A 12,528-nucleotide genomic window follows, 5' to 3' on the forward strand; every position below is an offset into this window, starting at 1 on the left:
GGTTGAAAATACTATTAAGCTTTGTGACTACAAAAATGAAAAGGCTACATCAACATTAAATTCCTCTCTAACATTACAATCTCCCAAACTTTCCATATAGTAACGTCACTTCTAAAAAAGCTTCAACCAAGCTTCCAATTTCATAGTTACATCAATTTTAATCACATAAGGAAAAGGTTTTAGCCAAGTTATTCTCTCGATAAGCAACGTTATTACTTCGAGCGTTTCATACAATTTGTTCTGTGTTCTATCGCAATTAACGTGTGTTAGAGGATTGTCAAGGGAATCGACTCAGGTATATTAAGGCTATCCCTTCTTTCTTATTGGCATGATCAAAATTATACTGAAGAAACTAGCAAATACACAGTTTCTATAAATTAGTCTATTCATAGAAATAGTAGGGGTGTTTATATTCTTGATTCCCCATGAGAATTATCATTATCTTCTGTTAATGGGTCTCAGAATAATACGGAGTTGAAAAAGTGTATCCGGAAGGAATATCGAGATTATTATGTATTTTTCATGCATTTCACTCATTTATACATGTGCATTGACCCATGACCAGATAGCGTTATATACGGTATATATGTAAATATATGTATATGGGATATGGGAAAAAGTTATGGCGTTATATATGCACCACCACCTGATCAGCTGGTATATGATGATGATATTGCCCACAGTGGCTAAAATATGATTCAAACGGCGTTATATACGCGTATATATGTATGTATTCAAACGGTATTATATACGCGTATATATGTATATATTCAAACGGCATTATATACGCGTATATATGTATGTATATATATGTATATAGGATATGGGAAAGGTTATGGCGTTATATACGCACCACCACCTGATCAGCTGGTATACGATGATGATTTTGCCCACAGTGGCCGATATGATATGATGGAATGCCCTCAGAGGCTGATAATATTATGAAACATGTACCTATGCACGACATGAAATTCATATGCATATGCATGACGCTAAAGTAATTTATGATTTACAAAGTTATTCAGACTTGCAGGCTGAGTCATGTACTCTATATTTCTTCCATGTCTCTTATGTACTTACTTATGTGCCTTACATACTCGGTACATTATTCGTACTAACGTCCCTTTTGCCTGGGGACGCTGCCTTTCATGCCCGTAGGTCCCGATAGATAGGTCGAGAGCCCTCCAAGTAGGCTATCAACTCAGCGGAAGATGTTGGTGCACTCCAATTGCTTCAGAGTTACTTGTTTGGTTAGTATAATTTAGACGTGTATTGTTTGGTATGGCGGGACTCTATCCCGACCTTTATGACATTTACGTACTCTTAGAGGCTTGTAGACATATCTCGTATAAGTGAAAGATTGTACGTCCTTGTCGGCCTATGTTTGAGTTTATAAATAATTGTGTTGGCCTATTAGGCCCATATGTCACGTGTATATAATGATGTAATAAGAAAGATATGTTATGTTGGTACTCGATCGAGTAAGGCACTGGGTTCCCGTTGCGTCCCATTAGTTTGGGTCGTGACAAAAGTGGTATCAGAGTAGTTCGGTCCTAGGGAGTCTACAAGCCGTGTCTAGTAGAGTCTTGTTTATGGGTGTATCGTGCACCACACTTATAAGTAGGAGGCTACATGGCATTTAAGATTGTCACTCTTTCTTCTTACTCTAGATCGTGTGGTAAAGCTCAGTCATAGGAATTCAAATTCCCAAATCCTATTCAAAATAAGACGATGCCTACATCCGGAAAGAAGGTTGGAAAGAGAGATAGTTGTGGAAGAGCTGAGTCAGAGGAATTGGATTTTTGTATGATGCCTACGATAAGTAAATATGAGGTCTTTAGCAAATCATGGGTGTACTGAAAGGTGTAAGCTTCCTGATAAGAAGCCTTAAGGCAAAAATGCTTATCCACCTTTATGGTGAAAGACAATAAGAGATTAAGAAGATAAGTACAAGTTTCACCAAGTAAAAGGAGCAAGGTGAAAAAGGGTACGAGGTACCCAATTAATGAAGGTTAATAGCGTTTTATAATTGAGGCAGAGGAACATAAGCTTTTTGAGTTATATTCAATAGTAACAGAGGTATATACAATTGGTCGCACCCCTTCCATATATGCCCTATGGGGGTTAACAAAAGTAGTAAAATAAGATATGATGGATGAATTGATTGCGTCAGTTGACATTTCCGAAGGATATTGCAAATGTGCTAATAGATCTTTTTGTGAGACACCTAGATGGTGCACTCTAAAATAGTGTAACCAGATATGAGTACTACAAAGACACACACTATAAGCCTTGAAGGGATAAATATTACCTTAAGTGTGGTTCGCGTCCCTAGTAAAGCGAGAACATTAGGCAACTTTAAAAGCCACTGAATGGAGCAAAGGAAAGCTAAAAGCGAAAGAATGTTGTATTGAAGTTTTCACAAGAAAAGGGATATGCAGAAATATTAGCAAAATAATGAGAAGAGAGATAAGGAAGCATTATGAATAAGGTGTGATACATGGATGAAAATGGTAGACTTTTACAGAACATATAGTCAAATGAAGGAGGAGACGAAAGGTGATAGGCCTTAAGACAACAAAAGAGTATAGTCCATAAGGTTATATCCTCATTTCGAGAAATAAGTTCGTGACTCCAACGTGACTACTAGAGGGGAAAGTAAATCCCTAGAGTAATAGAAATCAGTATGGGCTGGTAAACAAGATAAACTAAATATGAATTAGGGACAGAATGATTGGAAAGTACTCGGCATCATGGAAATTTTAGATTTCGTTCCGGCGATAATAGAATGGACCACAAAAGGAGATTCATGATGAATTCAGAGAATGGTTATTCAGGGAGACGCTTCCCTAGAGTAAGCAATGTGAGCAAAGTTAAGCTTAAGAGACTGTATGTTCCAGTTACGCTAAGTGTCACCCTCGCGAGTAAGGGAATTTTTCATCCTTTGTACAGGAGGATTTCCACGAAGCAAGTAAGGATCATTGATGTTGAGAAACGATACCAAAGATGAAGAGGTAAAACATCTATAGGTAGATCATTGTGGCTTCAGCTTTTAGTACACCCCTAAAGAGGGGGGGGGGGAATATGGAGTGATGTGGCATTAAGTCAGAATTAAGTGGTTCTAGTGACTATGGAATGGTAGAGGAAGTAAAGGTTCCTGCCCGAGCTGTTATTAATAAATAAGGAGCCAGTGCGAGACGTAAGTTAAAGCAAAGTAAATAATGCAAGAAAGATTACGAGGAATATTGATATGAGAATGGGCCAACGAGTAGTTAGTGATTGGTCATGAAGATCTCAGTTATGGCTAAACAAGAGGTTACAGACGAGTCATCAGATCGTGTAAGAAAAACATAGTAGAACCTAACATGGTGAATTCAGCCTCGGAGAATATCATTATAATACTTGAGATATATTCAAACAAGAGTCGGGGTAGTTAAAGGTACTGTATGAGTGTTACAGGGATAAAAGAAAGTGCCACAAGGAAGGCAGTCAAAATATCAGTTCAGAAGCAACCGTACAAGCACAAGGAAATGGAAGTAAGCAACTACAAATGATTATAGGCAAGTAAGGACATCAAAAAAAGGGTCCGTAATAAGCTCACAGCTTTACGAGAGTCAAGAGTTCTCCCTAAGTACTACAACAAAAGACTAGCCGAGTAGATAAGAAAGAAGGCTTCAACCTAAGCACAGTAACCTAATGAAGAAAGGTCATGTAAATGCAGTCTCATAACAAAAATTGTATGCCCTCAAAAAATAAAGTGGCGCCTACCGTGGCTAATGAACGAGGAGAAAGATCGAAGGTAATATTTGAGACTATATGAGTTTGCACAAAAATTCTGCATGTGTGGGAACTAGGATGAGTTAAGTATGTACGCAACAAGGGGCAGAAAGACCAGAAAAAGTAATTGCATATGTTTTAAGAGAGCTGAGATGGGATGAAAGAAATTATTCGATCAATGATCCAGAGTTAGTATGTTATGGACACACTCAAGATTTTGGAGCATTATATTTATTGGCAATCATACATCCATGGAAGACTCTGGTATAAGTTAAAAAAAGAAGAATTGAGCCCAGGGCATAAACAAATGATTGATGTTAAAAGATTGTATCATGGATATTTTATAACGCCCATGAAAGGCTAAGGTAATAACTGATACCGTGATCCACAAATCGGAAGGTATCTTAAACCTACATAAAGGCTGATTGTAAAGAAGAGGAAGCTAAAGGATCACATCACTTAAGTAAATCAAAAGTCAGATTATTGGACCTAGAAAAATTATAGAAGTTGTTCTTGAGAACATGACAGAATCACTCTTAATATGAGATGTTTAAGAGATAACATAACAACCATAATCTATAATGGCTCTACAAGAAAGCTAGTTAGAAGAAGCACCAGCCTCATAAGAAGTCAGTACGAAGCTCCCATCGGATAGTGTATGTAGCAGAGGTGAGACTATTATAATAAAGCTTCAGGTTATGGACATGAATTATATCTATGTGGAGGGAAGGTCATGAAAGAGATAGAAGATACGATGCAAAATTTTAAGGTAAGTAAGGTAAAGGTGAACAACGTACGAGATACTCAAAGGCAGAAGATCGTGAATAATCCATACATCATATAGAAGTCTATAAGCGCGGGGATTCAATATCCAGGAATGATAGCATCGGCGTCAGTAGCATATCTTCCAGCCTATGGTCTAGGTATCAAAAAGCCTGATTATGAGAGTAAAGGATAGTTAAAGACGATGCGATGTCTAGCTTGATGTTCCAAAAAAATATAAGGAAATCTATGGTGCAAGCAAGTTGAAGGAAAGCCGCGGATAGAATAAATAGATATGTATAGGTCCCAAGCTAAAGTATAGTAGAACGATAAAGTTTTAACGCAACATGAGTAAGGATGAGGAAAGGCGAGTAAAGGGATGACGAGAACGGATAAGTCCTCGGAATTGAAACCCATGAAACAAGAAAGCTAATGGTTTCTCTAAGTTATAGAAAGTTTATTATAGCCGGAATGAACTCAAAGGAGTTTAAGACTAACAACATTCAAAAGAGATGGAATGCTACCATGTTAATAGAATGAGGGTGTAATTATTATAGAAAAAAATGACGTTTGGGCCTTCGATTGAGTAATGATCTGACGAATAAAAGAAAGGGATCTCATGAATTGGACAGGATTAAAATACCCATGCAAGGTAAATCACATTGGGATGCCATGAGATACGGTTATGAAAGCAGGGGTATCGCCCCAGGTGGATCAATCTAATCATTTCAGATGTTCCCCAATAAAACTTGAATCCTACTAGCAATATTACATAAAAAGTTAAGTTATCAGGGGGGGATTATGGATCAAAATTGAGGTGAATCAACAACGGATAGATAAAAGTTATAAAGTTTGAGAAGAGATTAGGTCGTCATTCTTAAGATGAACAGTAATGTGGAAGCATCAGAGGACATAGATTTATATGTATGGGGTAAACAATGAAAGTAACCTGGGATTTGGTAGCAGACCTCAGTAATGATAAGTCAAGGTAAGAGTTATGGTATAGTATGACCTATGTAGATGCAGTAAAGTCATACGAATGGATAACCACGCCTATAAAATAAGATATAGCAATATTCGTAAGTTCGACATAAAGCGAAGAACTTCAGGATTGGCTAAAAACTGGAGGAAAAGGAGAGGAGAGTCGCATAAGCACACTTACAAGGTTAGTATCGTAGAAGCTGCATGATGGGAGGTAGCAACAGTTATGAGATTGGAAGGAATTTGATCGCAAGTCATGGAGTGGGAAAGATGTCACGACCCAAACTGGAGGGCCATGACTAGCACCCGACCATACTTGCTGAGCACCAACGTACATTTCATCTAACCTTCATTATTATCTTTTAGGGCTGACGAGATCAATATAAATGGTAGACCTGGATCATGGACAACCAACAATAAAATGGCATGAACATATATAATATGGGATGACCAGACAATCAAGAAACTATATATAAGGTATGAGCTACCACGCTACCATGAAAGACTATACAACAAAAACTAACCGACAAGGCATACCAAACTATACATGAGTCGACACATGTCTATGAGCCTCTAAAGGAACATAAGTGCTGCAACATAGCCTGAACAGGGCCCCGACATACCCATAATATCTATAACAAAAATGCATACCAAGACCAAGGCAAGTCCGGAGAAGGGATCTCGCCAATCACCGCTGAACTGGACAGCCTACTGTGGTGGGGGAGCTGCACCTGCCTGTCTATCAGGACCTGCAGCACGACATGCAGCGTCCACAAATAAAAGGACGTCAGTACGAATAAAGTACTGAGTATGTAAGGCAGGGAACCATAAATACGATCAGTAATGTAAGCAAGGATAGAGAATATACAACCTGTAAATTTTGTGATATTTTTGGATATTTATTTGTATTTGTCTGTGTTTGCTTATTTGTTAAATTAATAAAATTACAAAAATATGTCGCATTTTGCATGTAGGATTTAATTCTACAATTGTTAGTAATTAAATTAGTTTTACAAAAATTAAAAATCACAAAAATAGGCATCTTTTGCATTTTTAGCATTTAATGTCCAAATGAACAATTTTATGCTTAATTATTATTTAATTGTGCGTTAATTGTTATTGGGAGTTAATTTGCACTTTTATAACTTAATTTAGTTCTTAATAATATGTTAAGTATTTTTATAATTTAGTTTTAGAAAATAAAAGAAGAAAAGAGAACAAAAATACAAAGAAAAATCGGATTGGGTCACTTCTTCAATTTCAAACCAAAGGCCCAAATAATTGCCCAACTTTCCCCATGACCCGATCCACTTCAAACCGGGTCGACCAGGTCCGCTCCATTAACCCAACACCCCATCTTCATTTTTGTCCTAACACAAAACAAAAAAAAGAAAAACAAGACAAAAACCCTAAAAAACTAAAAAAAGCCATCCGCCTCCCTAACCTTGGCTTCTTCTTCTCCAAGCATCATCCATGGCCGCCCTGCCTTTCCCCCGTCATCGAACCTCTATAGCCACACCCACAACCCTGCTGCCCAGCTTCCCGTCGTGACCCGCCTCCAGCCAGCCCCTTCGCACGGCCAAACGACCATTATCATGGTCGCTACTGCTGCATCTTCGTCGTCCTCGTCGACCACTTTTCAGCGACATGAGGCAGTCCGTCGACATCCATGGCTGCCAATGCTGCATCGCCTGCTTCTTCAGTCCGTGCTGCTGCTATTTCTTCTCCGTTATAGTTGCTTCGACTGCATCTGCTGCCTCAACGATGTCCAACCATCTCCTTCACGCCTAAACCCAAACCCCATCGCTTCTGCTGAGTAGCTGCTGCGTCGCCGAGCAGCTTGAGTCTAAACCAAACCCCCATCGACACTACTTCGTCAACCAGCCAAAACCTCGCCATGGACGAACCCCCAGACCACGCTTTTGCTTCTGTTTTGTCGACCCCGTTGCTTTCTTCACCACTGGTAAAAGAAAAGAAAAAAAAAGAAGAAAAGGGCTGCACAGAACAGCCTTCTCGTTCGTCGTCCGTTCGTGGTCGTCTTCGGCGTCAAGTTATCTTGGTGCGATACTCGTTTCCGGACAGATTGTTTTTCATCCAAGTTCATCGTCATTTGTTCGAAGCTTTGGTCGTCAAAATAGTCCGTACATATTTCATTTCGATCCGGTTAGTAGTTTTTGAGTTTTGTTTTGTCCGTATTTTGTTTTGATATTTCTCGAATCTAAAATCGGCAAATGTTTTTTTGGTTCATGTCTATCGTTTGAATTATTTTTTTTTTGTTTGTTCATGTGCTTTGTTAAATTATTTTTCAGATTTCAAATGGAAGTTTAATTAGTTGTTTTTCATGTTTGTTTTATTGTTTAGGTAAAACTTTGTTAGTTTAATGTTTGTTAGATTCAAATTGAAATTTAATTAATTATTTCTTCAATTTGTTTCATGTATTGTTATGTATTTTCCAGAAATTATTATTGTTGTTTGAATCGTTTGAATCTGTCATGTCTGTTGTTTAAAAATAGATTTAGTTCATGTTCATCTTTGTTTGAAGTTCATTGTTAATCCGGTAATTTAATGTGAGTTTGTTTTTGATTTGTTGATTTAGTTTGAATCATGTATTTTGTTGTTTGTATTGTTGTATCCTTGCTCATACATTCATGGTCTAAATTAACCAGGATTGGTTCCCGATATGGTTAATTCATTCCATTAATTTTGAGTTGTGTCGTTCATCGTGTTCATGTGATTTGTTGTTGAAGATTGTTGAGAAATTGGTCATCTTGGCTATATTTTGGTTAAGTTTTGATTAATTGATTGTTATAGCTGATGGGGGGTAGTTTGGTAAATTGTATTACATTCAGGGGTAAAATGGAAATTGCAACAAGGTCGGAGGGGTAGTTTGGTAATTGAACATTATTATAATTGTTTATGTAGGCATGGGGGACAAAATATAATGGGGTGGTGTTTGATATAGTTGTTTAACATAATAGGACAAAACACAATGTAGTGGAGGGGAATATTGCATTTGATTATGTTAGGCATGGGGGACAAATTATAATGGGTTGGGGATGATGTATTTATTTAATGTAGGCATTGGGGACAAGGTTTAAAATAAAGAAAATATTAAGTAGTGGGGACAAAGCATGTCATTGGGGGAATATTTGGGGTTGGGAATTCAAGACAAGAGTCTTGCTATAAATAAGAGTCATTTCTTGACTTGAAGAGGGGTTAGAGAACATTATTGGAAGACTTAGAGATTATTATTGGGAGAATATTTTTGAGAGTAATACATTCTGGAAAATTTCAAGAGTGTTAGAGAGTAAAAGAGAAAGACAACTTGAACTTCTACTTGAATAATTTCCGGTTGCTTTTCTCGAGTGTTATTCAAAAATCATTAAACCACTGCATCTTGTCTCCGTCTCTCTTTTGCTTTGACTGCGATTGCACTGTGGTCTTGCTGAGTTTTCAATCTGTTACTGGGTTATTCTACTGGTTGTTACTGGTTTGCGGTGTTGCTGAATCTGTTGTTGCTGTGGTATTATTGCTGCTGACTCCTACTTCGTTTCTTCTTGTATTGCCATTTCCAGGTACACATTTGTACACTCTCGGCTTGAAGCGAAATGAAATATTAATCAGGCTTTGTTCCTGTTGAATCCCTCCTGTTTAGATTTGTGTTTGAGTATAATTTTCCTTTCTCTGTATAAAGATGTAGTCGATTTATTAATGAGTAATGGGGTTACATATGTATAATTTCTTCATCTAATAATGTCAGTGAAATTAATCAAATGCTAGTTAATTTGTTTTGATATTATGGTGTGTCAATCTCATGTTCTAATGTTATTGAATAATAGAATATAGAATGAATGCAGTTTTTTTTTCTTTGTACAAACTCGACTGCAATTTTCTATTTGCATTAACCACAAACTAATAACTAATAAGTTACGTTTGTTTAAGCATGTAATTAACTAAGAGTTTTTCTTTTATTTTAGAGACGAACTTAATAGAAGGAACGTAGTCACTATAGGTTTATCCTTTTAAATAAAATGAGACGAGCCTCGCCAAATAAATCACACATCGCCGGGGCCCTCAATAAATACATAACAATTGACTAGATTTTGGATTAGGCCGTTTAATGAACCTTCACGGCCTCTTCCTAAAATAACAATACATTAGTCTCTTTAGGACACGCTGTAATAAATCCTACCTTCTTAAATCCGGGTGCACATTTATGTGACCTAAATCCAAATCTCAACGAAGTCGAAATGCGGCTCTGACCACGGGTACATTGATTGTGACGTGGTCCAAGACGCATGTCCACGACGTTTCAAATTCCTTTAAAAATAAAAATGAGATGAGCCTCGCCAAATAAAAATACAAAATTGCGGGGCCCTCAGTAAATATTTGCTTTAAAATTGTTTAGACTTCGGGATGGACCGTTTAGTAAAATTCCACGGCCCTACCCAAAGTAGATGATACGCTAGTCGCTTTAGGCGCGCCTTTAATAATTTAATTTCCTTAAACTCGGGTGCACATTGATGTGACCCAAATCCAAATCTCAACGGAGTCAAAGTGTGTCGACGACCACGGGTACATTGATTGTAACGCGGTTCGAGATACATTTTCACAATGTTGCAATTCTTATAAAAATAACAGTAAATGATAAAAGCGGTTAAAAGTTAAATTCTGCACATAGGTTCAACATGTATTAAATCAGATAATCAAGCCAAATATGACAGTTGAGCGACCGTGCTAGAACCACGGAACTCGGGAATGCCTAACACCTTATCCCGGGTTAACAGAATTCCTTATCCGGATTTCTGGTGCGCAGACTGTACAACATGATGAAAAGACCATCCTGATGCATCCTATTTGTTTTCCGTGCATTTATTTGTCTCGCGCTCGCATGCTGACCGGTGTTTGAATATTAGGAATATTGTGAAATTGAAGAAAAAAGAAATAGCGGTTAGGGAATTGATTGTTTATTTTTGAAAAAAAAACAATGCCCGAATGCTGTCAAAACTCTGCCGAAATTTTGAGAAAATGAAAAAAAAATGTCTTATTAGTTTGTTTTATTAAAAGCAAAGGAAAAAAAAAGAGTCGTTGTTCTGTCTTGTTTTTCAAAAAAATAGAAAAGGAAAATAGTTTGTTTTGCCAGGAAAATGAAAAATGAAAATGAAAAAGAGTCTTGTTTTTAAATGGGTTTTTATTTATTTATTTGTTTATGAAAATGCCAAAATAAAAATAAAAATAATAAAATAAAAAGAGTTGGGCGTTGAAATTGGTTTTTTTATTTGTTGCAAATATATATATATATATATATATATATATAAATCTAAAAAGTTTTTCTTTATTTCCAAAAAATGTATATATATCTTTATTTGTTGCAAAAATATTTGTCTTGCCAAAAAGTCTAGAAAAGGTTTTAGACTCCCAATTTTCAAAACAAAAAAGCCAAAAATATTTTCCATTATTGACTTCTTTAGAAAGTCTTTTTAATTGTTAAAAAAAATATATATATAATAAAATAAAATAAAAAATCCGAAGATATTTCCCTTCTTCTTTAAAAACTGAAAATAAATTCAAAATTCAAAAAAATATTTTTTTTAGAAAACATTTCTTTTATTAAAGGTAAAATTCCAAAAAATATTTTCTTTCTTCTTTAGAATAAGAGAAAACAAATGAAAATTCAAAAAAAAATATCTTCCTTTTACTTTTGAAATTCTCATAGTTCTAATCAAAAGAAAAGGAATTCTTACAAGTCTTTCTTTCAAAAAAGAAAATCAATCAAAAATCCAAAAAAAAAATAATACTTCCTTTATTCTGTTAAAGCAGTTCTTTCACAAGTTCAAAAAAAAAAAAATTAAAATTAGTTTATTTACTTTATTCATGACCACCCGAACTACGCGGGTTTGATTCTCACCGGATGTGAGATACATAGGCAACCCTCATCGGGTCCAACCCCACCTTTTGCTAAAATAGCCAAAAACAAATAAATAAACAAAAAAAAACATGTCAAGATTTTTAATTTTGTCATAAATAAGTCGGGTGATGTCCAACTTCCCCTTTTACAAAAAAATAGCAAAAATATATATGTCAAATTTTTAAGAAGTCGGGTGACGTTGTTTTATCAAGACATAGCCGAATGTTCCCGAAAGGGACGCCGGAAGGCTGACTTTGCATAAACGGCCACTTTTGGGTCAGGTTAAGATTTGGTTCAGTTGACCCACACAGCCTTAAAAATCTTCGTCCCCGAGGCGCTGAAGGGCCGTGTTTGCAACACTAGGCTTTTATTGTAATTTGAAAGAAAAAAAACAAAGAGTCAACGGTCAGGTGAATACCGTTTGGATTTTTGGTCAAAATAAGCCGAGCCAGCTTCGGCCGCGTTTTAAACCGTTCTTGCCGAAATAGCCTTAGAGTATCTTTCAATTGTCAAAAGGTTACTTTCGTAAAAGAATGGACAATTTTGTAAAGTGTCAAAATAATCCTCCCCGGCCTCAAAATTCATGTGAGATTTGGAAGGGGCCACATTTGCAAAAATAGCCGTTTGGTTGCATTTGTCAAACGGGGAAAGAAACTGGCCGTTTGTAATTCTTTTGATTAGAATATGTGGGTTGTTTGATTTTCGAGTTTGTATGTCATCTTCAAACCTTTGAAACCCGGTCTGTTTTAATATGAAAATTAAAAAAAAATGTCTATTATTGTTTATCTCTTATTGGTCCGAACTACGCAAGGTCTGATTCATGCGGGGTCATGATACGTAGGCAATCTACATAAGATTCGACCACGACAAAAAAGAAAAAAAAATGATGAAAAAGAATGAAAAACAAGAATGAAAAAAAAATCGAAAAGAAAAAGAAAATTGAAAAAAAATGAAAAAAATGTTGTCAATAATGAGGACCGACTGAGTCCATTCTAACCTGTTTTGTTTTGAATCACAAAGAAAGAAGGTGGTTGGTTTGTGGTAAGCCGGAAATACAATATCCAAAAGCACATTTTGCGGGGATCAGGCCTGATAGCAGA

This window comes from Nicotiana sylvestris, chromosome 2, assembly GCF_000393655.2.
Source record: "Nicotiana sylvestris chromosome 2, ASM39365v2, whole genome shotgun sequence".
Lineage (NCBI taxonomy): Eukaryota > Viridiplantae > Streptophyta > Magnoliopsida > Solanales > Solanaceae > Nicotiana > Nicotiana sylvestris.